This window comes from Octopus sinensis, linkage group LG9 (genome assembly GCF_006345805.1).
Source record: "Octopus sinensis linkage group LG9, ASM634580v1, whole genome shotgun sequence".
In the NCBI taxonomy this organism is placed as follows: Eukaryota; Metazoa; Mollusca; class Cephalopoda; order Octopoda; family Octopodidae; genus Octopus; species Octopus sinensis.
In genome coordinates, this window is record NC_043005.1 from 98396907 (window position 1) to 98402906 (window position 6000).

A 6000-nucleotide genomic window follows, 5' to 3' on the forward strand; every position below is an offset into this window, starting at 1 on the left:
TATCATATTATTATTATTATTATTATTATTATTATTATTATTATTATTATTATTATATTAAAACATGCTGGAGTGACAGAAATATGTGAGTGCTGGATATAAGGCCTTGCAATATATATAGTTAAGTACCATTGCATCTTTGCAATCTGTGTTCAACCTTCACCAAAGTTGATATTTGTTCAATTTTTTTTCCCCCAGAATCAATAAAAAAAAAAAATATATATATATATATATATATATCAATGTGAACCAAAGAAGACTATTCAATCAATGGCATCATGACTACCTACCTACCTTAAAAATATATATATATGTCCTTCTGCCAAAACTAGAGATCACCCTTGTAATTATGTGATTGTAGGTTGGTGCCGAGAACCAGGGATGTGGGAAACCAAATGAATGACACATGTTATTTTTTTTTCTATACCAGGATAATCCGGAATTTTGTGTGAGGTGTTTCAAGTCCTCTTTTGGGATTATCGCCCAATCCCATTTTAGAGGTCCTCTCTTGTTGTTATATTGTTATTCTACATTGTTATTGTTATTTATTGTTATCTATTATTGTGTCTTTTTTGTCTTTGTTTTTCGTCCCCCAGTTCCTTGTTTTCTTTTTTATCTTTTGTATTTTGTCCTTGACCCATGCAGCTAATAAAAATCATTATTACTATTATCATTGTTGTTGTTGTTACTATTTATTGTTATTGTTGTTGTTATGATTAAGGCAGTGAGCTGGAAGAATTGTTTCCACTCCAAGCAAAATTCTTCGTGGCGTTTAACTTGTCTTTATGTTCTGAGATCAAATTCTGCTGAGACCAACTTTGTCGTTCATCCTTTTTGGGTCAATAAATTAAGCACCAGTTGATCACTGGGGTCGATAATAATTGACTTAACCTCTCCCTCAAAGTTTCTGGCTTTGTGCCAAAACTTGAAATCACCATTATTATTATTATTATTATTATTATTATTAGTAGTAGTAGTAGTAGTAGTATTGCAGTAAAATGGACAGAATTGGTTGTTCCATGGATAAAGTACTTTGTGACATTTTTCCCAGTTTTTCTCTTTATTTCCTTAGGTCAAGTCTTGCCTAGTACGACTTTGCCTTTTATCCTTCCAAGGTTGATAAATTGAAGTTCCAGTTAAGTACTGATGCCAAAATAATCAACATATTTCTTCCTTTCAAAATCAATATCCTTGTTCCTATCATTATTACTGTTGTTGTTGTTATTGTAGTTGTGATTATTATTTCCTTTTATTGACATATGATTAATAAGAAAGATCATATTTATCCCCACTTAAAGGTAGATATTGCATTAGAACAAGCTATACTGCAATAGATTACATGAGAGAAATTCTCATGTTGGCTTATGGCACAAAATGCATCCTTGTTTATATTTCTAGTGGGTGGGTGGTGGGATAAATGCCCACCATCTCCAGTGTCATGACCACCAAATCCTGTGATTTTGCCCTTCCTTGGGCTTCTCAATGATAGACACGTGACTACTAGAGATAACAGTGACTAATTTCTCCATCAGTGATATACAAAATAACAACACCTGAACAGACACTGGCATCACAATTAGTGTGGCAGCATGTTAAAAAGTATATATTAGTGACTGATGCAGTATTAATACCGAGAAGTAATAGTTATTCTCACTTAACCCTTTCGTTACTGTATTTTGAGATGCTCTATTAAGGGGTAGCAGCCACCAGGTGTATGTCTCTGGCTTCGGCTGCAATGCTGCCGCAGACGTCCACCAAAGCCGCTGGCAGCCCCCGCGGTGGCCACCACCTTCACACCACCTTCTGAAAAAGGCAGCGAGCTGGCAGAACCGTTAACACGAATGCGTAGCCGTATTTCGTCTGCCGTTACGTTTTGAGTTCAAATTCCGCTGAGGTCGACTTTGCCTTTCATCCTTTTGGGGTCAATAAATTAAGTATCAGTTACGCACTGGGGTCGATGTAATCGACTTAATTCGTTTGTCTGTCCTTGTTTGTCCCCTCTATGTTTAGCCCCTTGTGGGTAATAAAGGAACATATTTTGAGATGCTCTGTGTTTCTTTCAATTATTTTAAATATAACAAAGAATTTAGTAAAATAACTTAGTTATCATTAAGCTAGTGTTAGGAATGCGAATTGTGACTAAGGCTTGGTGGAATATTTTAATTTAAAAATTATGAAAACAAGACATTTTACCACATAGCCGGGTTAGTAACAAAAGGGTTAAACCCGAATGTTCAGTTAGAAGAAACTGTATTCTACACAGTTTGTTCTTACAAAACATTCATATTTAAGTGGGGCTAAATATTACCTCTTGGTATTAGTAGAGCCTCTGTTGCTAATATATATGATTAATGAAATGTTCAGTGTTGAAATGTAAGCCGTATTGGTCATGAATGGTATATATTTGCATTGAATACTGTATACCAGTATCATATACATATATATATATATATATATATATATATACTTATTGTAATTTATTCAAGACACTCATTAAAAATAGATGCATTGATAAAACCAAATTATGAACCTTTAAATGCACTTGCATCACCAAAACTTTTAAATGCCATTCCATAATCCTCAGTAGTCAACAGGTTGCTATCACCATTGTTGTCATTGCTATCCTCCTCCTCCTCCACCTCTTCCTCCCCTTCACTCCTCCTCCTCCTCCTCCTCATTATCATCATTATCATCAACAACAACAACCCACCAGAAGTTTCCTCATTATTTTCTGGATCATATCATACCAAACATAATCTCTAACATAACCTTTTGTGTCATCCATGTCACTTGGAATCTCTCACATTTCTCTTAAAAGATTTTGCATTGCTTTCCTTACCAATATTTTTCTGTCACCTCTTCAAGCCAAAGTCTCTTTAATGAAAAGCACCTGTTATCCCAACTATTAAATATTAATCCATAACTTTCAAGTAGTCAAAAGCTTGTCTTTCCTATCATTGTTATCATTGCTGATAGTTTCCTCATTAATATTATCTACATCATCATCATCATCATCATCATCATCCTCTAAGGCATTATTTGTAAGTCTGCACAGCACATGAAATCATACATTTCTTAAGAGATTTCAAAACAATTTCCTTATCTATATCTTTCATATCTCTTTATCCCAAAAACATACCACACACAAACAAGACACTCACACAGACCAAACTTTCTCAATATTTTCTCCCCATTAATTACATTGTGTAGCACAATTTTTGACCTTGGGTAGCATCTGTTATTTCCTATTTGCTTAGCCTTAGAGACTATTGTAAAGTTGCTTTTGTAATATTTATTCAAAGTCCAAAGAATCCCTCTCAACACATGGCTATGATGCTCTCCCATTACTCCTGCTCATGATCAGAGATGCACGTATTGCCCGTCACTAAGGGATATGCACAAGTGGTTAAGATCAAGCAACTGACAAGCAAATCTGTGGTATTGAGCAGAATATTTGCCATAACAATATTTCTGCTTTAGCAACTCAGTGCTGAGTCTGTCTGAAATGTAATGGGAAATAGGTCAGTTTCAAAACATTGATGTCTTGGTGAGAAAAGCAATGTTCGAAGGGAATAGTCATTTCTTTTTATTTCTAGAGAGAAGCAAATAGGAAATAACACTTACTGACCAAAGACAATAAATAAATAAGAAAAATAATAATTTTGTTACACAGTGTTATACCATCGTTCTATCTTTTTAACTTACTCTGTCTTTAAATGGCTTCTTAATTATTAACAACAAATAGCTGCAAGTTTCTCTTTAACCTACTTGAAATAACAACAATGTCAATCTTAGTTTCAAGAATAGCTTTAACAATAGACACAAAAGGTGGACACAAAAGGTAGAAATCTTCTGTTTCTTATCTTTTGTATTAAAAGTTTCCAACCATTTTCATCCTTCAATTGATTTTTCTGTTGATGTCTCTATTTGGAAATTTTTCTTTGGACAGTTGTTTTCTTCATTTATAAGTCATCATAGGTTTTAATTTACTCCCTTACATATAAGAACAATTATAAAGTGAGTTTTGTTTTATGGCCAACAATTTTCCTGAGAACAGATTTTATGCTAGCATCTAGCTTCATCTACAACAGTGTTTCGCAATCACAGACCTCTTTGATTCCTTTTTTTCTAGGATGTATCCTCATAGCCATTTGATATTTAATGCTTTAGCATTTCAACCGGCCGTATCCAGCCCAAATATTCCACTTGTTTTATGTTGAAGGTGATCATATCTTGCTTCTCATACCAAACCTACAATGTCACACTAAAAATAAACAATCACATCATAGAGGTCTCGATTCTATGAGATAATATATGATTATAGAGTTCTATATTTAAGAGATGAGGAATTATTTACATTATTTACAATTGACGGATATTTGTCCTCATCTTGTTTATTGTTAACACAGCGTTTCAGCTGATATACCATCAAACGCATTCCATACTTGGACATAATAGCCCCTATTTAAGAGATAACCATAAAGATACCAAAAGCACCTGAAGATTTATGGTTTGGTTTCTATAACTTCAGAAAGTTGGACTATGAACTTTTATGCTTCTTTTTTCTTCTTTCTTTCCATCTCCTTATTCTTTTACTCTCTTCCTCTATGTTCTCATCTTATTAATATATACCATTCTCATTTTCCATATTTTTTCCCCCTATTTGTCTCTGATGACAGAATATCCCATACTCAGGGATATCTCAGAAACAGCTGTAAGATTTTGAATTTCTTCCTATAATAATATTGTTTATGACTTGAAATGATTGTCTTGCCTTAATGTTTGCTGTCCTGTTTAACAATTGTATATCCTCATCATCGGAAATCTACAATGGCTCCATAACTACCGTTTCGGCTATAACTTTGGTGCACGTACCTAGCATACCTAATCAATGATATATATATCATCATCATCATCATCATGATGATATATATATCATCATCATCATCATGATGATGATGATGATGATGATGATGATGATTTTATATATATTATATATATATATATATATATATATATATATATACATATATATATACATATTATATATTAAAAAAGACCTCCTTTCTCCTTTGGTCACGAATGACTATGAAATTGCACCTAGAAAGTTCCTCTCTGAAGCACAAGTCTGGGCAGAGTTGTTTGTGGAAGACAAACAGTCGTCCATGCATATCAATCTCTCCTTTACATGCCACCAATGTTATCCAAGGGCAAAGGCCAATACACCTCAGCACCAACTTATTTCTACAGCTAAGTAAACTGGAGTAGCACTGTTTTTAATCCGCTAATGAAATAAAATGTCTTGCTCTAAAAGTCAACACAGACTGGTCCAGGAATCAAACTCACAACCTTATGATTGTAATCCCGATGCTCCAACCACTGAGCCATGCACCTTCACACACACACCACGTGATGGTTGTAAAAACGGTTGTCAATGCATACAGTTAGTGTCATTCATTTCCAATATTTTGTGAGAACGTCTGGCCATGGGAAGATACTAAGTTACTTAAAAGGATGAGGATTGGTGCCAGAAAGGTAAACAAACTGGTGCCCCAGCATGACCGCGGCCTTCGGGCTAAAACATTTTTAAGGATTTAAGGAAACTACGTGAACCCCATACAACCTAAGCGAGCATAGGAAACTGGACGTTAAACTGATGATGATGATGAGGATCTAACACGTGAAGCGACTTCCTCGTTGGCTCGATAAAATACCTATTCCCTTATTCTCTTATATGTTTCAGTCCAATGACTGTGGCCATACTGGAGCACCGCCATAGTAATCATCTTTCCCCTTGCCACCTTTGTCGGAGCAGCTTCTGGTGAAGGATGGAGTTCGATGCTACTGCCCTCTTTTGAGTTTCTTGCTAAGATATTGGCTCATCTGGGATCTCGGTGAGCCAGAAGTCAAGTTCACGTTTGAAAACGTCTACATCCACCCCATGGAGGCTCATCAGATGCTTCGACAGACAGTTAAACAGCTGTGGGCCCTTGAAATCCA